This window comes from Vidua macroura, chromosome 4 (assembly GCF_024509145.1).
Source record: "Vidua macroura isolate BioBank_ID:100142 chromosome 4, ASM2450914v1, whole genome shotgun sequence".
NCBI lineage: Eukaryota > Metazoa > Chordata > Aves > Passeriformes > Viduidae > Vidua > Vidua macroura.
Window position 1 is genome coordinate 48874780 of NC_071574.1, and position 24398 is coordinate 48899177.

General features: G+C 35.7%; 1 long non-coding RNA gene across 2 annotated transcripts; it reads left to right on the forward strand.

The window, feature by feature from the left end:
• The first annotated feature begins 13854 nt into the window (after nucleotides 1–13854).
• On the forward strand, nucleotides 13855–16719 carry LOC128806580 (uncharacterized). Of its 2 annotated transcripts, none has more exons than XR_008436868.1 (3): nucleotides 13855–13940; nucleotides 14340–14458; nucleotides 16604–16719. It is a non-coding gene; the product is annotated as an uncharacterized LOC128806580 (long non-coding RNA). The 2 variants fall into 2 exon arrangements; XR_008436869.1 differs by lacking the exon at nucleotides 16604–16719 and adding an exon at nucleotides 14931–15015.
• Nucleotides 16720–24398: the final 7679 nt, after the last annotated feature.

Consider the following 24398-nt stretch of genomic DNA (forward strand, 5'->3'; position numbering starts at 1 on the left):
TTAGCAACAACAAAGACTAAGTGTGTCATCATTAATATCATACTAAATCCAAAACATAGCCCTGTACCAGATACTAGAACAAAAACTTACTCTATTCCAGGTGAAACCAGGACATTAATTCAAAGCAACACGCAAAAAAAAAAAAAAAAAAAAAAAAAAAATCATCTTTGGATGTGATTCTAAATTCTGAAAATTTGGACACCTTTAGGAGCAATGTCATCTCAAATGTGAGCATGCAGATCAACATCTCACTGCAACAAAAGGATCTCTTCTTGAGGATGTGGAGTTGATTTCAGAAATGAAGATTTTGGCATTAAGAAGAAGCTATTCATTTCAGGCTGACTATAATAAATTGGTTCAGAATGAGCATTTATTACTTCTGGGAATAGGAAGCACTTTGTATTTATACAAGGCCTGAATGAATACTTCTCCTTTCATGAAGGCATAGTACCAAAAAAAAAAAAAAAAAAAAGTTAAAGCAGGAAACTCACTGTTCTCTCTTTTTTTGCCAAGAATTTGTGACTGATTACAAGTAATACCTTGTTTCTGATTCTCTTGCAGCCTAGAATGCCTTCCAGGATGAAGCAAGTATATGCAAGAAGAAAGGCAGGGGGCATCATGTGCCAATCATTCTGGCTGACACAGCAACTTTATGGCAACTTCTCCCTGTGCATTTTCCATTATAGGTATCTGAAAAGGCAGAGGAAACATATCCAAGAATTGTGCAAATAAGAACACTGGGGACATCTGTGGTTCCAGTTCACTGTGAGTTTTGTGTGCATTTCTACTCCCAAGTAACTGCCTAACTAACCTGATGCAAATTAATTTTTCATCCATTAAAATGTTGGTGTAATATTGAAAGGATGACAATTCAGAGACCCTATCTATCTTGCTTTCACTCAACTATCTCCTTATTAGTACTTTTCTACTCTTGCTCCTTTCATGATTAACAAATATATGTTTATATTTTAGGGTATTATCTCCTGGGGAAAGAAAGAGACATTAATATTAGGAGACATTTAGGCAAAGTGAAAAAAAATGTTCTGATAACCTAGAATAAAAAGAAAACATACCTGTCATGCATTGCTACATGCAGAAATAGGATTGCACTGGGTACTTCTGAGTACCTGCAAATTGCAAATAATACTGAAAGTTTTACTTAGGCAACCCAGTGTGCATATATACATAAAGGTATCCTTCTGTAGCAGCTGCTGGAATGGGTGGAAGGTATATTAGCTTTACATTCCAACTGAGATTATTTATTGGAATTTTCAGTACTGCTTGTGGATTAGTTGCATGTAAAATATTTAGATCTGTTATTATAGGGTGTTAGATATGTAATACAATGTATCAGTTTCCAAAGATTTTATGCTATTTCAGTGATGATTGAACATTACTTGAGATAATAGTCTCTAATTTTGAGGCAAACTTGGAGTAAATATTTGTGTAATGGTTCATTTTATATGGACTAAAGAGGAGAAAGCATAGTTGTTTTGTGTTTTTTAAAAACAGAAACATTGTTGCAGTCTTAACTAACATAACTTTAATTATGTTGCTATGGTAATGCTTAAAGAATTGCATTTGCTTTTATCTTGCACATTCTAATTCAGAAGTCAGTGGGGATATCTCTAAGCTTATGAAGTTTTCTAAAGATCAGACCTAGATCTATAAGTTTGAATTAAAGCACCTGCCAATAACAACTATAATGGGTCACCTTATTCTGCTTTCTCTTTCCTTCATCCCTTTAGAGAATTCATGAAATTTTTTTACACTTTACTAGCCTTGTAAGGCTAGTACACTTAGAGTTATCAATTAACAAATCTGTCTTGTATAAATTCGCCGGAATAGCAGCTATATAATTCAAAGAAAAATCTCTATTTAGATCAAAAGTCTTATATATAATGAATTAGAATTGCATTCAGTTTCCTTAGCATGGAAAGCAATATTAAAAGAGTCTTTAAAATGGACTACTGGAATTCATTGATTTTGCTAATCTATCTGATTATACATATCATTTCTTGCTAATGAATATTGCTAAAGTTAAATAGTAATTCAAATAAGATATAGTGATCTTTAATCTAAGATATAAAACTCCCTGCACAAACTTTGAAATGTTCTGATAAAAATTGTCAAACATTCTTCACACTTTTGGATAATTAAAAATCCAAAATCACATCTACAGCTGGCAGTACTGACCCCTGAGATACACCAGCAGTCACAGGCCTCCAACTAGACACTCTGTGGCTGAATACAACCCTCTGGGACCTGCCATTCAGCTATTTCTTAATCCACTACACTGTCCACTCATTCCGCTGCACTTCCTAAATTTGCTTATGAGCATGTTGTGGGAAACAGCATCAAAAGCCTTGCTGAAATCAAGGTTAACATTCTCCTCATCTACCAGGCAGCCATTCCAGGAGATTGTGTAGGTCAAACAATATTTCCCCTTGCTTAATCCATGTTCACTACTCCTGTTAACCTTCTTTTCCTTCACGTGGTCAGTGACATCCAGAATGAGCAGCTGTTCCACCCCTTTATCAGGGATTGAGGTGAGGCTTACTGTCCTGTAGTTTACTAGGATCCTTCTTTCTGGTATTTTAAACACTGAAGTGACATTGGCTTTCCTACAGTTCTCAGGCACCTTTGCAGCTTTCCATGACCTTTCAAACATGATGGAGAGTGGCTTATTAATAGCACCCATGCATGTGTTCCATCAGGGCCCATGGATTTGCCATTATCAAGTTTGCCTAATTGATCTCTAGCTCTATCCTAACCTATAAAGGGAAACTCGTCTTTCCTCCAGAGCTTCCTGGTCTCATGGGGCAGGGATTCTTGACATCCAGACTTGGTGGTAAAGGCTCAGACTAGAAGGACATTCAGTAACCACCTTCTCTGTATCCATAGTCACCAGAACACCAACCTCATTCAGCAGTGGGCTGACATTTTCTCTAGTGTTCCCTTTCTTATTGGTACAATTGAATAAGTCCTTCTGGTTGTCCTTGACATCTCTTGCCAGCTTTCATTCCAAATGGATCATAGCCTTCTTTGTCACATCCCTGCATACTCTGACAACATTCCTATATTTATTCCTATATTTATTCAATATAATGGCCTGTCCCTTTTCCACATTCTGTACACTTTCTTCTGTTGGAGTTTTGCCAGAAGCTTCTTGCTCATCTATGCAAGACTCCTGACCCCTGAGTTCTTACTTACAGAAACACACAGATACTGAGCTTGGAGGAAGTGAAGCCTGAATATTAACTAGCTCTCTTCCAGAGCCCTGATGTGTGGAATTTCTCCAAGTAGGACCATCAAGAAAACAAAATTGGCTCTCCTGAAGTCTGTGGTTGTAATCCTACTTACCACCTTCCTTCTTGCATGCAGGATCCTGAACACCACCATCAAATGTCACTGGGACCAAGACTGCCTTCAACCTTCACATCCACAATCAGTCCTTATTTTTTAGTCCATATTAAGGTCCATATTAAGTTCAGATGACCTGTAAAAATGTCTTACAAAATGCAGGATTGCCTAGTGTAAATACTTGTCATGAACTACAGGTGTCTTTTGGTGATTACTGCCTCTGTGGCTAGCACTAGAGATCAACAGGAACCTTGAAGGTTTTCTTAGAAAGCAAACTCCTCTAATTGATATTTTCTGACTTTGAGAATTTCTACTGATTGATTTGGAGTAACTGCTGCTTTTTCCACACTGGTCAAGATCAAGACTTTATGCCTGAGTATAAGAAAGTGGTGGTTCTTGGAATATTTTTAGCTTCCAATATGAGCATAAATTTCAGAGGTACGCAGGTGACTTACAGTTTATGTTCACAGACAGTTAATCCACAGAAAAGGAGGGAAATAATTTATAACACCACTTTCTTTCTGGGCACATCAAAAAAGCACTTGTAGATTGAACTCACAAAGGTGAGCTTTGGCTTAGCAAGGTTAATTTCCTAAGGCTTTTCTAAACTCACAGGAAGGAGATAACTTCATCTAGAGTGGGACTCAGCATGGGACCCCTCATCACAAAATGACATTTTCCAGTCTTGGAGTTAGAATGAAGAAATTACTGTGGCTTAATCATGATGCACTAATTGAGCCATGATCACAAGTATTTAAAAATCTATGGTTTTTTTTTTCATCCAAAAAGGCAAATTCTTATTTAAAACTATCTCTTGAAATTCAAGTTGACATATCTTTCACTGATTATGCGGAATATTTTGTATGTTGTTTTCACTGAGAAACTCTGACAGGCAATACTCAACTTTCTCCTTTACTATTGGGCTTATTTGTAAAATGTCGATGCTCCAGTTACCACTCTTCACTTCTTCTAGGAAGAATGTACTATTTCTATTATACCAAGTTCAATCATTACTGTAAGAGACTGAAATGTTAATGGTCGATGACTTGATCAGCCATTTGCAAAAGCAGCAGGTGCTTTGCTGAGGATGAGCACAGTAACAGCCCAGGTGCAGAGGGTGTGAGCTCTACGGATTAACCATGGCAAAACAACATTTGTTTAGCAGAAGCTAGGTTTTGAGGTAGGCAAGGGAAAAGACTCCTAAGAAGCAGATCCTACAGGGTGGGATAATGCTTTTCATCATGACAGTGTCCCTTACACAAGTGGCTCAGTTGTAAAACTCTTCCCCTGCCCCACGCTGTCAGCTGGGGAAAGTATCGGAACATTCACGTTTTTCATCCCTTCGGATGGAGATAACTGGTTCAGCTACATTGACATGAGAGACAGATGTAGCTATCACATTTTAGATCTGTCATATACCATCAAAGACCCCCCCGAAGGATGCTAAATCTCAATTCTGGAGGACTGCCCATGATCCACACAGCCACAATGTTGCAAAAGACAGTACCTGTGTGATAGTCTGAGCATATATTAACCCACTGAAATTTGTGTTTCACAGGCTTTCCCCATGGCCGATAGATCAAGGCTGCAACCACAACTTTTGACCAGCAGACATGGAAATTGCAACAATCAAGTCTTGTCACTGGATCCCTGAGTGGTGATATCTTTCTACTCTTATCCTTTCTTTCTATTTTTTTTCTTGTTTTCCTTATACATTTTCTTAAGTAGGCTTTTATATTATTATATTACTATAAATAATAATAACCATAATGGCTACATACCTCCTTTCCATTGCAAACAATTTGTTCTAAAATTAACTTGATATGTGTACATATTTATAAACACTGATCATTTACTGTTGTTTAACTCTAATCTGCTCTAAGGGAACTATTTACAAGAACCTGAGTCAGGTTCTTGATACTTACATTGCCAGCAGCTGAATTCATTTTGAACTTTGTCAGTGTAAATGTCGTTCATGTCTCAAATGGCACAGTCAATTAAACCAGTTATAAAATATGCAGCAACAGTTAAAATGTTTAATTTTCAACATTTTGTGTTAAGTACATTGTTAAAAATCAATGTTTCTATCCCATTAAGTCCTTTAGAAGGACAGGTGCCTTCTATCATTAATTCTGCAATGAAAGTTTCTTTTTTCTTCCTTTGAAAGTGGCTATCCATCCAGTTCTACAATGAACAATCACTAGCATGATCAGCACAAAAAAACATTTTTGAAACCTTAATGCATTCTGCCCTTTCTGACAGCATAAATGGTAGCAGTTACAATTAGAGGAAACAAGAAGAAAAATGGTAGTAAAACCACTGCTCACATATCCCTTCTTCTCAAATGAAGCTTATCTTGAGAAACAAGCCCAGAACATCTTATATCCCAAGTAAGCCCAAGCTGGGTGACAGTTATTAATTTGACAAACCATAAAGAAATAACAGAGACACATCTTTATTATCTACCATCTGTATGAAACAGCTACAGCTGTGTGATTAGAGGTTGTAACAACAAATATCTGTGGACATTTGACATTAAGAGACACTTAACATACAGCTTATTAAAGCCGCTTTGTTAAGATGGATAAAGGCAAAGGCATTCATAATGAAAGCAACTGTTGTCCTTAGTTATCCTCTAGCTGCCTGTGTGCTACATGTCCAGAGGGACAAGAATCTGGAGATGGGTCACGTCAAATAGGCATATTACTCAGAAGAATACATTTAAAATTCATTGTTCCCCACCCTTGTACAAACTAAAGGATATTCCAGTTTGGGCTAACTCTAGAAGACAGACATGTAGGGACACCTTTTGCATTTGTTGCAGCAATGTAACATAGAGGTCAGGAAGAAATGGACTTCTCCCATCACTGTCAAGTCATATGGTGACTTCTACATTTAAAGCAGTGGTAAGCTCCCTAAGCAGAATAACTTTCCCCAAACTGTCATTATTTTCAAAGTGGATCGGATCTTTTTGTCAAGCACAAGAGCATTACAGATTGATGACATTTGAAATACAAATGGGAGAAAGGTTTGTGTCTGTCCTTGGGAAAAATTAACCCCTCATCACCCTCCCCCAAAGAACTAGTGGGTGCCCTCCAAGCATGCTCTCCTAATCTCCCCAGTTTGAGATGCACAGGGACTTAGAATAACTAAATCTAGAAGAATCAGGAGATTGTTATGCAGCTGATCTCCAAATATCCCTTTCCTGTGCCCATTAACTGGTTTGGCTACTGTTTAACTTCCAGAAAGCCAGTCTTAATGGGAAACAATCAAGACAGAAATAGGAAATCTATCACTTCCTCTGATTATTGTTTTTCCACTCATTAATCAGTATTAAAACTCTGTGTGTTTGCATATTGAATTTGTCTGGTTTTAGCTTCCAGCCATTGGGTTTTTCCTTTCTTTCTCTTATAGCTCACCAAGTGCCTTAACAGAGATTTTCTCTGTAGGACGTTATGAAGCCACTCATATTAACTGTCATTAACTTTCGTTTGCATAAACTGTAGTGATTGAATTCTTTCTCTCTCCCTCAGGATGACATTTTCTTTAGCCTTTGAATACTTTTCTGCACCTATTGTGATTTCTCAGTAGTGTTTTTGTGTAGCGTGATCCCCTATTGCTACTCATTATGCTTGTGTTGATCTTTTCATTACTTAAGGAGAAGTGAAAATCACTTTGCTGTTGTTGCTTTGTAATCCCAGTTATATTTCTTCTTTCAAAACCATTTAAAGATGTGTTTAAAGCATATGTTTTTCACATTTTTTCAGTACATGTTCAGCATTTCATATTCTTTATGTGTAGCTGAAAAAACTGCTTTCAGTGTGATTGAACCTTGTTTATCACTGTAGGAATATTGCCCTGATCTTTGTCCTTACCACTATTTATGATGAGACCACCCTTTGTGTTACCTGCACAGTTTACATGTAATAACTGTTCTGTTAATTCACTGAGTGTTCTTCAAATGCAGTAGAATACCTTTGGGTTGTGCTCTTCTGCCTCACTTTTAATTAATATTTCTCCACAGCTGTCAGGTACACATTTCTGAATCATTGATGCGCTCTCACAATGCTGTGCAGCACTAACATTTTAGATGAAACACTGAGTGATTAGGTTCATATTTAAACAAGGTGAAGCATTCACAACAGACAAAATAATTTGTTTGGAAAGATTTGTGTTTTCAAGACTTCTCAAACTTTCCTCTTTCCCCACTGGCATAACTCTCTGAGCCATCTCTTTCTTCCTCTTCCCTTCCTGTATCTCTTTTGGCTGATCCTGGCAGCAAAAACTCACATAGGTGTCAGGTTAATGATGGTAAGAGCCATTCCACCTCTGTCAGACAGAGGTGCTCTTCCATTCTGTTAGTCTGATTTTTTTTTGATGTCTAATGACGTAAAGAAAATAGTCTCTCCTTTCCTTTAGTAAACATGTACTAATCATGCTTGCTTTCCTAAGACCAGATGAAAGAAGGTGGGCCCTCTGCTTTTCTTTGTCTCTGTCTCTAGGCAGTCCCCAACAGACTTCTGTCCTCTTCATGAGCTTCAAAGGCTGCTTCTCTTTCACATTAAAATATTTGCTCTAACTTCTCAATTTTCTCCTTCCACAACACTCTCATTATCTTCCTTCTTTCAGCATCTCCCATTACCCCTTTTTCTGTTCCCTTAGATTTCTCAGCAGGCTAGACATAAATGCTTCCTTCAGCAGGATTTGCAGTTGATGTTCCTCCCTGTGTCCATACATTTACTGTTCCAAACAATGAGTCCTTCTTGATTTCTCATCCAGGTAAGTAAAAAAATAAAAGCCCTGCAATGTGTAATACCCTACTCCCATCAACCTCTACTAATAAATCACAATTTCCTTTTGGTGAGATTGAGGAGATGGGAGACAGCCCTGCAGATGGGAGAAATTTGTGACCACTGCATTCAGCAGGTAATTATTACCAAGCTCAAAGTCACTTTAATGCTTTTTCTTACCCATCTGAGATTAATTAGTTTATTATAGTGATCTAGGAAGGTTCCAGCAGAAGAATGTATTTTTTCTTATCTGCAGGCTGCTGAAGAAGATGACTTCTAATATGTGTCCTTTGTTCTCTCTCCTTTTTTCTTCACTGCTAATACTTTTAGCTAATTATTTTCTTCTTTCACCTCAGGAAGCTAGAGTGGGAAAAAATGGAGGGAACAGACTATTTAGTAAACTCTGGATCAGAAAATGCAAGAACACCTTAAAGAGTTTTCTGTGTTTGCACATATTTGGCCCCATTTCCTTCTGAAATGTCCTTTATTTGGGGCAGTCAGTGCTTCCCAAATTCACCACAAAATTTGATTTGGATCTTGGTTAAACTGAGCTAAAAAGAATTGCACTTCATGGTATTAAATTCGGGGAAACTTTGGGTGACTGACATTAGAATTAAACTTTTATACTGTACAACTTCTGATTTTCTGGTAAACTGAATAGAAGAACTTTGTCTGAATTTCTATATTCCTGGGAAAATCTGCAGCTATTGCTGAAACATAATTATTTTGGAAAATTTTATTTGGTGTGTTTGATGTGATATGACTGTTCTGACAACATTCTATTTTGTGTGGGTTCTTTGTGACCTTACCCCAGGATACCATGAACCTACTTAACTTTAATTGAATTAACAAATATATCATTCAAAATGCTGTTGTGGAAATAAAGCTTTTTTTTTCTTTTGTATTATTTTTGAGTCTATAGGTTAGAAGGTCGTTTTCTGGAATAAATAAAGGTTTCTTATGCCAGGCAGGAGCAACATCAGTAATTTTGCTACTTGGATGTGCAAGGCATTTGAACTGATTTCCAGTCACCTATATTTGAGTCACTTGGGCAAAAATTAAATTAAAGCCAAATATTGTGTTCTACAGACCAGCATGATTAAAAGCAGTATATATATTCAAATATATTTGGCTTAATATGAAACACAGATGTAATTTCTGTGCTTCTGTTCAAACTTATGATCTTGGTATCTCAGATGTGCCACCAAAACTTAGATGTGCCTTTCAATACCTTTTTCCTCAACAGGTTTTATTTTGCTATCTGAGAATATTTCTGTTCACTCACAGAGCTACTCCATTTTGACATCAATGGTATTTTCATTTCTCAATTCTAAGGCCAGTAGTATTTCTTTAAGTAGTAAGTGACATGTTTTTTTCCTGCTTGAAAAAAAGCCAAGAAGAGCAATTGAAATGTGGTTTTTCTTCTGAATCACACTTTAGATAGGATATTATTAAATTCTCTGTGAAGAATAGATTTTCCTTCAAATGTTGAATTCAGTTGTTATGAACTCATTTACGATTAGATTTAATATGTCTAATACTAAAAAAGTAAAAACTCATACAATATGAAAGAAAATAACCTTAATCTGAAGTTTTGTTTTAAGAAAATCAATGTCTAGAAAACTCTCTGCCCCTTTAAAAAAAAAATATTCTGATACTGCATGTGAGGTAGTACTTGGAATAATATGCTCCAGACAATTTAAGACATTAAAGAAAACCAGGTTAAAATCAGTATTATACCACTAATGTAAAATTCTTCAACCATCTTCTTATGCACCATCATTGTAATAAAATGCTCAGTGTATAATTCTTAAAACCAGTCCATATTCAGCCTTTGGTCTGGAATCAAGATTGAAAATATCTTGTACAGTTCATTTTTAATTTTTTTTTTTTTTTTTTGTCAAAGACTGTGTCTGAATTTGATTAAAGTATTTTTTTCCCTTATTTTGAGATAGTAAGTCAGGTATCTCAGAGCTCAAAGAAATATCTTCTGATTTTTTCCACTTTGTCATAATTCATTTTAGGTGAAATATTTATGACCACAATATGTCTCTTCATTTCTGAGCTGTAATTTGTCATTTTATGAAAGCATTCTTGTCCCAAATTTCATACTCAGCAAGATCAGATTATCAGAGTTATGAGATTACTGCATTACATCTACTTGCTTTCAGAACCTCCATCCTTCATAGTTATCTTTAAGTTAAAAAAAATTAGAAAATTCTACTTCGATTCACTTGATATTCAAAGTAATTTCTAATAACAGGAAAAAACTTTTAATGTTCTTTAATTACAAAGTACTAGCCATACAGCCTGCCCATTCTATTCTAGCAGAACTTGAATATTTTCTGTAATTTTGAAAGTTTTCTGATGACTGAGAGAAATTATTGTGCAACAGAAGATCTAGTTTTCAAGAGCAAATTTTAACTTATGTACAATCTACTTTGCTGTCTTAAGCAGATTGTTACTTGGACAATTAGCTAGAAGCAAAGTGATTCTCCTTTGGCATTGATTTGTGGATAGAACAACCTGCTCACCTCATTTGCAACCAATGACATTCTGCCAAATTTCAAGCCATTTATTTTTAACACAATTTCTCCTAACACAATTACTATGTCGCTACTTTTAAAGTAATCAACCAGTCACAGAGAGAAATATTATTACTTATTCAGCCATACATAAATAAAATATGCTGGAAATATTTTCATATTTATGTACTAGGACAACAGCAATTGTGGGAATTAATTTCTTAATAATTTTGGTGTTTTTTCCACTGATAGGATAAGTGCTGTTTCAAAATAGACAGCTAAAGTAACAGTACTTCCAAATATATAGAGAAAAAAATATCTAATCTTCTGTCCTGTGCCTAGGAGCTGAGTTAACATTAACACACAAGCTTTGACTTTTCTGAACTCTGCAACAGTCCACTGAGGTATAGGACAAAAAGCTTGAGATCCATGCAACAGGCCTAGTTTCTGGTGAAAATCTCACTAAAATTACCATTTTCCCACTAAAAATGTCAGATTCAATAAACAATTTTACTGGTATCAAAACTGTACGCAGGCAATGGCAGTTCTAGGGCTGTTGATTCATAAGCAGCCTGGAATCCTCCTTAATTTAAACTATAAAGAGAGATACTTCACATAAGGCTGTATAGTTACTTGTGATGTACAAATGCTGCTCAGGGGAAATACTAAAGATGAATAAACCAATGGCACTTTTTCCTGGCTAAGGCCTTTCCCTCAGATGAGAAGAGGCCAGGCTCAATCTCTTCAAATTCTATTTAGCTGTACATACAAGACGCTGTTTCAATGGAGAAAAATCTTCACACTTTAGATCTTCATTAGTATTTCCATATCCCTAACTTAATTGCAAAGAAATTTTTGAAAAGTTGTGTACTAAGAAAATTCTTCCAACTAAGCCCACTGGTGGTTTCTGCCAGTGTGTGTTCATGTGTTCATAAATTCTTCTCTTAGTAAGGAGGAGGGAAGATATTTCTCCACAACAGACTATTGCCATCAATAATTTTTTTTTTAGTATTGTGGCTCATTTGACCTTATGTTTGACCCAGAAAGTGGTCCAATGATCATCATACTTTATTTGCTACATGGGGAATTGCTCTGCACAGCACCATGAGTCCCAGTAGCAGTATATTTTCTTAAGTGATTTTCCTTGTACAAAATAGAATATTCTCCAGTGCTGTCTGCTCAGACTTTTGGCATCAGGGCAGAACCAGGGCCATTTTTTTTTAACAGGCTCAGTATCATAATGAAATTCATGGACAGTGTTGCCATATGTCCTACGGAAGCTAGACTATGATTCACTGCAATACCTACAAAAATGTCAAAGCAATGTTCTGGAGCTCACTCGCTTTTCCCAGAAGACTGAGAACCTGTTCTATATAGGTTCTTTACATCACTTCACAAATCTGAAAATTTTCCAGTGGTGTATTTTTCTCTCTGACTAACATCTGTCTCAGCATTTCTTCCTTATGTCTCTTCTCTAGGAGAAAGGGAAAAGTGTGGTCAGTGGACTGTTTCTGGGAGGCTGACTTTTTTTACTGTTAAAGTACCTGTATTCTGTTTCATGCTTCTACATTATTGGAGGCAAGGACAAAATTATCGTTGCATGTAAGATTAAAAAGTGGTGGTATTTGTTTGATATTGGCAATTTTCTACAGTGTTAGAAAGTATTCCGAGGAAGGAGTCTCCATATATATAGATGTACTATATTGATTCCATTTACCTGACAACTCATGACAATTGGTTATCTCATAACTTTAAATAATCTTGGATTTGTAAGTCATCCTTTAGATGTCATGAGCTCAGATCATTGAATACTCTGTGTTTTTTTATTTGGTTGGTGAATGGATTTGTTTAACATTAATTATGTCAACTATATGGCAAGTATGAAATTTTAGGAGAAAAAAGGGCAAAGAATTCACCCAAAGTTTATGCTCTCATTTAAACACTAGTATTGACTCCTGAAGCACATTTAGCACTTTCCCTAATTGTGCTGCCTACTCAGTGTAAGCAAAATTAGTGCAGTGTTGATAACTTTCTTGGGGAACAAAAAAACCCCAAAACAAAAAAATAGCCAAAAACCAAACCAAACCAAAACAAACAAACAAACAAAAAACCCCCCAAAAAATCACAAATAGAAGTTTAATTTGCTCTTACTTCTAATCTTGCAAGTCCTGTCATCTCTAAGTTATATATGAGCTGCCTGAAGTGATGTTCAGTCATTAAGCTGAGATCCAAGACAGGAATGGGAAATGTAATGTTCAAGTAAGGATAAAAAAAAGAAAAAGAAAAACATCACTGTTCTTGTAATTTCATTTTATTGACTCCTGCTTTCATTTGCCCTGTAAAACTCAAGCAAAACTTAAGGACAAATCTAAACTTTTAAAGTATTAAACTCTGTGAGTTTCTGCTCTTTATTTCAATTGAGATCATATATGGAAATTTTAAAAAGTGCTTTAACACTCTGCTTGACTGCAAATGTCAGAATGAACTGTGTTATCAGGTGATTTATAGAGGAATGTTTCAGACAGTACAATTAACCAAATTTTTTTAAGATTCATGTCCAAGCCCTCTATGTCCTTACAAAGGGAAACTTTCTTTAGGCTCAATCATTCAAAGTAACATAACTGTGGATGTCTCTCTGCAAGTCCAAGATATTCAAAATGGTCTCAGTGAAACCAGGGAATTAACTTTCTCAAAAAAATATGTTGCTGTGCTAAGTCATATGCTAGATAATTTATCTCCAAGATACTACCCAGAGTAGTCAAAAAGAAATAATCAAGTCTAAATGAAGCTGAAACACCAGAAACTCAAGCATACATTATAAGTTCACCATATATTAGTGAAACTCTGAGGAAATCCAAGGAAACCAAATTCTAAATCTGTTTGGAATCACTCCACTAATTAAAAAACATTACAACTTCAATACCTAAGTCCCCTTTCTTCCTAATGGTAGATGGATCGGGAACTTATGAAGGGTCTCTCACTACAACTAAAATCACTACAACTGTATAAAGTCTTTGCTTTAGCTCTTGGTTCCATACAGTATTATTTTTGTCTTTTTCTTGGTTAGCTTTTATCTTTGTTTTCTCCAAAGCGGTTTTGCAGAGCCAGAATTAGCTTAAGCCCCATTAATGATGATGTATCTAGAGCAGTTAACCAGTTGGAATGAGTTCAGTGTTGGAACGCTGTATTTTACATTTGTTAATAGATGGCATGCAAGGAATTATTCTCCATGGAACTGAGATTCTCTTGGCAGCTTGCCCAGGTACTCCAGCACCTCACTGCAGCAAGAAGACATCTCAGCTTTACATGGATGTTTCCTGTACATTGTGGGCATGAACACACTGCTCAGAATGGCCCTGTATGCATATATATTATTTCTGATATTTCTTAAAGACATTTCTAGGACTAGCTAAGCTATCACACTCCCAGGAGAGAAATGCTTTTTTCTTATTCAGTATCTTGAAATCACTCTTAATTCAAACTGCCTTCAAGGTAATATGCATCACAAAATTATTAAGATTGCAATAGCTGAATAGACAGACTTGCTACAAACATTTATAAAAGTCAGAGGTGGTGGAATGAAAATTCTTACTCCTTTATCCATGTGACTACACAAAGTCTTTTCTATTTTTGTTTCATTGAGGATTCTTTCCTTCTGCAGGCCCTAGATCTCTGATTGTGTCCAATATGGAACTTCTTGAAGTAGGGCAACCCTAAATCAAAAAAAAAAAAACAACTTTGTATTTACACAACAAGATCTCAGTCTTGAAATCCATTCAGGTAAGTTTAATTTTTCTCCATGAAACTTTTTAATTTCTTTCTTATTCACAAGAAAGTTTTGTCATTCCTTCCAATTAGTGTCAATTCTTATCCTCATAGGCTTCAGTATTTTTCTAAAGACAGATTTTTTTCATTTCCTGTGTGTGACTGATGAATTAACAGCCTTTTGTCTCAGAAAGGATCAATTCCCTTCTTTGATAACTCAAGATGTATCTTACAGTGTGAAGTGTCTTTTCTGCTGAATCTTATATTTCATAGTCATCTGTACTTTAATGAAAATACTTGACACAGAAATCTAAATGGGTGAATGGTTGTAGCTCATTAATCAATTTTAATTAAAAAATAGGCATTATGATAGGTAGCCTGTTCAGAATGGCTTGAGGTGATTAATCTGGAAAATTTTCTTCTAAAGCTGCTATAAAAGGCCTTTAATCTCTTTGTGCCATTCCCTCTTTCCATTTACATGGACTAGAACTGTGCTTGTATCTCGAATTCTACAGAAAAAGCCCTAAATAAGAGATACCTGGAGATCTGAAGGAATGGGCTATTTTGGGGGAAAGGAACCTTAGGTAAGGCCTCTCCCTGTGAGCAAGGGCTTTTTCTAAGGGTTCTGTGTTCCTTTGTACTTCTCTGTGAGGGGATTCTGCACCAAGTTTTGAGTTTGAACACTTAGATCATAATGGAAGAAGCACTGAAACCACACTATAAGTTTAATTGGTCAAGGCTGGATAATAATTTTCCTTATCCTTGTCTTCATCTGTGGAAACAGATGCAAAATCATAGAAATCTACCCACAAGTTATTATTTGGGAACAGATACACTATTGTTGATCAAGTTCATTTTAAAGAAGCCAGCAAAGAGAGCCTCAATTTCCTCACAACTGAGGGAATTTTTGGGTGGGTCCAGTATTCACATATCCACCAGGATAAGGCTCTCACACACTGTTACTGGATACTTACAATCCAAATGTGAATATATGAATATATTTGACAAAGTGTTTGATGTTTTGACTCGTATTTTGAATTTTCTCTTTTCCTCATTTCTCATGCATGACTGATTTTAAACCCTGATTTGATACATTATTGGTTAGGTTTTGGGTTTTTTGTGAGATTCATTTCCTCACTAACTTAAAAAGCTGCCATAATTAAATTGCTTTTTGTTCAGAATTCTCAAATGAGGCCAGGTGCTTGAAAAGTAAGCCTCCTACAAAGCATTTAGTTCAATTAACAGAGTCAGATATGAGAACACTGGGCAGACAAAGTCCACTGGTTAAACTGGTGCATACATTAGCCTACTGGATTTCCAGAAGTCATTTGTGTCCTGAAATAGTTTGTGTCCTGATCACAGATCATTTTGGAAAGGGATACTTGGATTTCAGTTTGCTGTTTTATATGGTAAGAAAATAGATTCTGATTTTAAAATATATTGAAAGCAACTGGTCCATACTATGGGTAAGAAAATCAGTTTGACTTTTCTTGGCACTTGGAGAAGATGTTTTTAAATATAGTTTAACAATTAATAGGAAATGGTGCAATTTAAATATATTTTAAGATCAATACCAATATGTACCTCTATGTTTGATGTTTCTATAAAACTATATCAAGAATTATTTTATATTTTGTTGGTTTTATTTCCTTAGGCAGGGGGAAGCAGCTTGAGATTTTTGTATTGTATTTCTATAGAGTCAAGCCCTCTGCTTCTATTCCCTTAGTGAATAATTTCTCCTTGGGAAAAAATGATCAGCTTTCTTTCATCAGTTTAGCTGTATTTTATTCCTTTGCCTAGCCTGCCTTGGTATGTGTACTACCTCAGTACATATGTCTTAAATATTTTTCTGTTTGCTATTCTCTTACTTGGTATTAAATATTGAATATTTTATTCTACTCTTTTCTTTTCCACTTTAATCTGTGAACAGACAGCAAGCTGGAATGATTTAATGTGGACTACGACTTGTGCTGAGTTAGCAACCTAAGAAAAGGGAAGCTGCATTCAATGAAAATTCTCTGTGTCTTACTGATGGAGGCACATCTTATTGGGGCTATCTGGCTATGATCATTCAAGCGACTGAAACACTAAGCTGTGTTTGAATAACTTGGTCTCTGGAAAATCAGATGAATAAGGCTCTGGCATTTGTTCTCTTGCTAGGTGTGAGGGGTTGATTTTGTCTGGATGCCAGGTGTCAACCAAGCTACTCTATCACTTCCCCTTCTCCTATGGACAGGAGAGAGAAAATAAGATAGAAAACAACTCAAAAAAAAAAAAAAAAAAAAGGTAAGTTGCACATGCACATGCTAGGAGAAAAAAGTATAATTTATTCTCTACTTCCCATCCACCAGCAATGCCCAGCCACCTCCCAGGAAACAGGACTTCAGCTGTGACAAACTCTGCCCAGTCATGGACAAAGCTGGCCAGCTGCTCACTCTATGTTCGGTCATCAGCCCTAGCATGGCTGAAATCCTTCTGGCAGGATAGGGTCTCCATCACTTCTGGTGGAAAGTGGTGTTCCCAACTTCTGAAACCTTTTACCTTTCAGCTTTGGAAGGAAGAGGTTTTTCTTGCTCTGATAGTGCAATATTACATTTTACTTTTGTCTGATTTACTTGCATAATGACTTTTTTAAAAAAAATCCAGATTTGTTAAAGCCTTTTAATAATTTAACATCATACATATGCTTTTCTAAATTCACATCATTATTTTTCTATTCTGTTAGCAACTATTTGGTGAATAAACTTGTAAAATATTGTCATGTAATTGATGCCTCCATATACTTTTCATTTTGAAACTCTTCCATGTCTTGATTTGTCAGTAGAGGACTTATTCCCTATGCAGCCATGAAATGCATGTAGCCAAGGTTATTCTTTCCACTTGAAATTACCAAGCTTTGATACAGTTGCTGGAGCTAGGAGACTTCTTAATTTTCTTCATCACTGCTCTTTATGTCCCACATCATAACTATAATCAGTTTATCTAAGGGCTAATTGGTTTTCACTTTCTCAGCAGCAATGTATGCATTCAACATGTAGACTATTTTCTACATAAATTGCTTTAGCAATATTGTATATTGCTGAGTTACACCAGTATACTCTCAAATTCTACATGCCTAGACAAATTGAAACTCTGAGGAAGACAAATATGTACTTTGTCTAGACATTCTTTATACTTGAAAACTGAAATTGGTAACTGCTAAATTTCATTTGCATCCCTGTGTATTTGTTGTATATTGGATGGCATATGCATTCACACACAGAGATCTGCAAACTGAGAGGCGCTGTTTTTACCACTGTTAACATAAAGTTTTAAAGCAGAGGAATCCCAAAGACTAGGACAAAGGATTTTTCTGAATTTGTAGATGGAAACTGAAAAACAGTGAAACTGTTACTTGTTCATCAGTTCTTTTGAACCAAAAACACACCAGCTTCCTTAGGATGCGTCCTTGGAGCCATATAGGACGTGACAGGAGCAGACAAGAGAAATGGCCCTTAAACTGTAGTGAGGATTTGAAGTCGGAACAGAAGAACAAAGAAGGGAGAGTGAAAGGAGCATTCTGTATTCTGAGTTTTCTACTGGATTTTGAATTCTCTTGGGAGTGAAGACAGGAAATTACGGTTTGAACTTCCTCAAGTGATTTGGGAATTGCCAGGAAAAGAGTTACTGAAGGTGAGAGGAAATGTCATTGTAGATTGAAAACTTACTCAGAGATAGCATCAAATATGTAGCACAAGAAGGCAATTGTATCAAAACAAGAAAACCTCGATTTAAAAAAAAGGGGAAAAATGAAGAAAAAAAAACCAAACTGGAAAGATCAGAAAAGAAAGGATTTGTGCTGGTGGTGGAACTTTCTTTTCTGCTGCTGAATCGTATGCTTGTGAAGATGTACTGTCTTCCCCTTCAAGAAATGCACCTTCAAAAAATGCTGCACAAGTTTCAAATGACTATCTGTCCAATACACTGAAAGAAAAAGGCATGTCCAGCAGCAATGGTATGTTCATAACAGCACTCATAAGGTTATAAAAGCATTTTATTTTCATACAGTTCCTACCATGAAGCTAATGTTTTCCTGAGGGAAGGAACTTAAGCTGGATGATAGCCTTCTTGGCAGACACTCATAAGGCAAAGACTGACCTGGGGTTACTGTGAAATCTCTGAAACTTCCTGTTGAGGATATTGTCCAAAGATCAATCCAAAGATAGTGTGTGTATACTGCTAAAAGGATAACACATATGTCTCAAGATTTATGTGGAGTTGTATTGCACCATTTCTTAATAACAAAATGAAATATATTGCTAATATACTAACAGCCAAAGAAGAATAAAATAAATTTGCATGGCAAGGTAGGTAGCAGAATGTGAATTGTCTCCATGGCACTGAAGATTTAGGCTCAAAAGTCTGATTAATAGTCATAGTTTAGAGATTTAATTTCCAGCAAATAATTTTGCTTCTTGCTGTGGCTTTGTTTTCTGCCAGGTGGTAGCTTTCTTAGTACATTTGAAGAGTGAAAATAACTAAATAAGATGTTTAGATAGAAATAAACAGTTTTATTAAAAAACAAACAATCAAAACCCAAAAAAATCCCTACTATATAAAAAGAAGGAACAGATGGTACAGGAAAAAAAAGAGGAAAAATTAAGTTTTAAAAATAAAAAAATATTGATTTGAAAATAGAATTAAAGTCATGACAGTGAATATAATCTGGTTTAATAAAATGAAATAATCTGAAAAAATGATAATTTAGGCCTTTGTCTTGAATTCTGTTCAGCTATAATTGCCAGAGTAAAAAAACCAAACCAAACAAAAGAATAAATAGGAGTATTGGCATGAGTCAAGATTCTTGCACACATTATTCTGTTTCTGGAGTGTTTGTGAATATCAATCTGTTATTCCATATTTAAATAGTTCTGTCTTTTTAATGCTCTATTACTTTTCATTATAATTTAATTTTGTTATCTCTTTTGGACTGTATTATTTTTCCTCCAGTGATCAGTAAAAATATATCTGCATTATTCATGGATTTTATTATTAAAAAAAAAATAAATTCCCTGTGTTTAACGCTTGTTTGCACACAAAAACACTAAAAGTTTTGTCTGAGCTACAGAAATGAACTTTAAATCCTAATTTTGTAAAGTTGTGGCCTTACCAACTTTAATAATATTTGTTAAATGATTGCAATATCTTGTACATCTCCAAATTATTTTGTTAGGATTTCTCCATCTTCCAATTATTTTCCTGTTATTTTCATGCCAGAAAACATGCTTTTCCTTCAAGGCAGTGTTTACTTGTGGAGAGAAAAAAGTATTGCAACTTCCTGTTACTTGGTAAACGTGGAAGAAAAACATCTTTGAAAGACTGTTCTGGAAATTTAGCTTTCTTACTAATAAAGATGTTTTTTTCAGTACTATCACCGTTGCTGTGGTCATGCCATATGAAATACTCCTTTTCTCCTGGATACAGAAAGTTGTAAGTTCAGGAGATGGCAAATTCATTTTTATAGCAATGACTGGTAATCCAGATCTTTGCTGGAGGCAGTTAACTCTATGGTGAGAGAGTCTATTGCCAAATTGTGTCTTTTCCCAGGTGCTCCCAGGAAACCACTCCATACCATTGTAGTGTCCCATCCTGTCTTTGTTCAGCTCATCAGGAAGGTCTCTCTCCACACCCCAATCACCCAAGGAGTGAAAATCTTCCCTTTTACTCCCAGGTAGCTTGGAAGCGTGATACAATTCTGGTTGCTGTCTAGGGTACAAAACTAGTGAAAAGTAACATTCATGTGCCCATTGCTAGATAAAACTCTTGTTGAAGGAATTATTTGAACTATAAAGCCAGAGGTGCTGCATGGAAGCCATGTGCTGAGCGCCGAGGTTCATATCACAGTAGTTTTTGTAATCTCTGTTCCTTTACAAGAATTTAAATATATTGATAGCACTAGCACCACATGTAAATAACTTATGTTGATTGTTCCTTGCTGAAGTTTCTGGAATGGGCAAAATTTCCAGGAGTCTTGGTTTTACAATTTACAAGTTGTCATGTGGGGTTTTCTTCTGAATGTAAGGAACAGAGGATGGTGAAAATGGAAATACTTGTTAAAAAGTAGTCCTACCTTAAATTATTGCCTCAAGGACCAGAAGAGCTCTTAAAAAATGTGAGGATTGACTATTGTAGTTTTTCTACTTTTTGGCTTGACTAGTGCTCTGTTATGTTTAATGTTTCTCCCAGCTGTAAGATGAGGTAACTCCTCCTCAGCTCCATGTTATCCATAGCGCCTCAGATTACATCTCCTGACAACCTGCATCAACTCTTTGGTGATGTAAATCTTCTCTAAACATCTTAGGTCTTTCCTGCTGGATCTCTCCTGGTGCACTATGCTGCTCATGCTTCATGTGTTAAATAACCTGTCACCTTTTGGTGCTGATTGTTCACAGCTGTATTGCTTAATTACAGTCTATGCTGCTATAGGCTCAAAGCTAAGAACAACAGGGAATAAATTGTCTGATAGCAATTTTGGCCAGCTAATGGCCAAATGTGCAGCTAAATTAAATTTCTCCAACAAGAGCAAATAAGTGAACAAATAATCAAACAAAACCTATCAAATGTTATAATGATGTTAGAATTAATTAGCTTCTATGTTATAACTATGATGCCAGACTGGATTGCACTGATTATGCATTTATAAATCTTTCAATTACAGTATAGAAAAGCAAATACTACCACCCTCAGTTCCTGTGACCCAGAAGAAGAATCCAGACCAGAAGTATCCAAGAACTTGAATGTATTTTCAATACAGTGCTTCATGGAGAAGAGCTTCAGTTTTCAAAGAAATTCTTGACTTTATGTAGAATACTGGCATGGAATCTAGTGGAAGAAAAAGTCATTGTTCCCTACTGACTTCCTGTACAAAAGATTTTGAATCCCCACTCTATTAATTTGCAGAATAGCATAGTACTAGCTCATATAGCACTGCATAGTTGCTGTTAAAAATGTTTACTCCTTAGAACAAGAAGTACCTTCTTGCACATTTCAGTGTTGAGCATGATGCCCTGTCAGACATCTGCTACAATTCTTTTGTTTGGTTATTAGGCAGATTGTTGGGCTGCCTTTCCAATCTACTCTTGAAGCTCACTAGATATTTTCTGCAAAGTAAATACACCTTTAAATAATTTGAAGCATGAGACTACTGTATATTCTCACTGCTTGACTTGCTAGGAAATGGTAAAAAAAAGACTGACAATATGGTGCTGTTACAAAAAGGGCTTGTTCAGATAATCCTAGTTTGCCTGGAAGACCTACACCTGCATAATTCACAATAATTTATGGGAGTAGTGTCTAGGAAGATGCTAGGGGCTGAATTATTTTCAAGAGTTTTATTCAGCACACATAAATTACAATTTGTAGTATACTGCCTTCTTGATTCTAAAAGCACACCCCTGCTTTCTCCCAACAGAGATCCTTATGTTTCTCTATAAAGTTTCTCTGTATGAGTCCTGTTGAATTTCACCACTCCTCCTGTTGCTCTGTCCAATCTCTACCTCATATTCCTTCCCTTTCCATTAAGACAAAAAGGAGATAGCTATTTTCCCCTCTCTAATGAGCCCTGAGCAGAGTGATTATTGGTCATAACTGGAGTGTCAGTTTGTTTTGTGGAGATGTTCTGACAGAGGTTTAGATGATTTGTCAGAAAAAGAGTATTCATTTTCATGTAGATGTGTGATAATTTCGGCTGTAACAGCTTCACGGTGTTCATGAGAATTTGTAAGTTTTGCATCCGTTCCTCAAATCCTTCCTAGACTCAGATGGCTTCCATACAAATGTGTGCCACTTCAAAGCTAAGCTCATGCTTAGATGTTTTTCCTGTTCAGGTCCTTAGTTAAGATACAGCAAAAGAGTCTAATAAATAAATGGAGCCAGGATGGGGAGTTTTAATCATTTATTGATTGTATGAAGTGCTCTATTTTTCATTGCAATTCTGTGTGCATAAAGCTTTTCTTTAGCAGAGAATGATACTCCTGACAGAGAAATCATTCATTTTTAACTAAACAGTACTTGCAAACTCTTTAAAATTTGCTTGTTGGGGAATCCTTTTCCATGAAATATTTCTTAACACATGTGATTTTTCAACAGTCATTATTCAGGTTTTGTTGTTTGCCTTTAAAAAAAGCATGAAAACATATCGTACTTTGACTTCTAACAAATAATATTATCTAAATATAATTACAAATTATTGACATTACAATGTGACCATTTTTATTATTTATTTGATGATTGAATAGCTTTTAAACTCAGTAGTATATTTTGTATGATGTCATTATCCACATTAAGTTTTCATATTTAATATAAAAATAAAATCTCAGTTGCTCTCTATAGGCACCTCTGAAATGAACAGTTTGCTTCACGTTACCAAGGAAACAGATTTTTGCAAAGATATAAGGCCACTTTGATGTCATTGTAAACCACTAAAGTGGAAATCTTTAGTGTTTGTCAGCCTCTTGAGAGTAAGCAGTTTGCTCTAATCAAAATGAATATAAAATTATTCTGAGCATGTAGAAATGCAGTATTTTTGAAGCAAGCATGCTCACTAGTAACCACACATCTTTTTTTCAAAAATGATTCAGGACCAAAAGAAATTTGATTACACTTTATTGAAAGATATATAGACATGTAACCCTGCATATTCCTGAGCAGTTTTGTTCCTGAAATTTAAATTGGCACGAGTATAACAAGTTGAAAATATATTATTCAATTCAGCTGCATATTGTGAGTTGCTCAAGGGGATAAAACATGTTTATTTTTGAAACTCACTAACAATAAATGATTGGAACATGACGGGGGGGGACCCCCAATGAATAATTCCTGCTGTTCAGGGCTACACTGTGGATTCAGAGAACAAGCTAAATCCCTTTGTGTGAAATGGCCCCACAGGCATTTCTGCTTAGGGGGTGAAATGACTAAGTCACAAAAAGAGTAGAAAATATCTACAGGGGAATAAATAAGTCTCATTTAAAATATAAAACCCCATCTCTGTGAATATGGAAGGTCAATTTCTGCTTATCTGTCATTCAGAAGTTAAATACAATAATAATAAATCCCAGACAAAGACAGATAGCTGTTTAATGCTTTTCAAAATTATTCTCTGGCTTCAGGGGCAAAAAAGGAGTACCCATACATGTATGTTAAATCAATATTTTGTCATTGGAAATATGGTCAATAGAAATTAAGGAAAAAATAGCATTACACTTTGACATCTCATTGGGACCCAGAATCTTTTCATTTAACTGTGCTGCTTGCAATGGAAATAGCTGGATTCATGATAAGGTAGGGGAAGAGAACAACAAAGTTGGAAAGTACTTTTGGGGAATGGGTGAGGAAAAAGGAAGGTAAGAGAAAGAAAATGAAAACAAATTGCAAGAGAGAGAGTGGAAACAACGAGGCTGTAAATGCCATAGCCTGAAACCATCAGCTATAGAAATCTAGGAGACAGGGCATGCATCCACAGAGGAGATACAAATAAAAACCAAGCAGTATAGAAGTGAAGTCAATTAAAGATACTAGCAAGAAGTGGTAGGAGTGGAGAGCTCTTGCTTACCAATGGCTGATTGTACGTGATTGGCTTTTTGTTGTCACGTGCTCTCTTCACTTTCCAACCTCCTTGTTTATTTGTTGGACATAATGTAAAGATATTGACACTTAAACACTTATCACTTTGTAAAGTACATTCTGCTAAATAAACACCAGATTACCTATGTTTGTTTAGTGGACTGCAGGTTTTTGGTTAAGTAATGCATTTCATCCCTTCAGTACCATCAGGAATGGGGTCATTGCATGTATTGTTATCACAGTCTGACTTTACAGATAGCTTAATGTCAGCCCCAGTACTGCTTAAATTCCTTAACTTTCTATGAAAATCCTATTAAAAACATTTACTACTTCATTTACACATACTCCAAAAGCA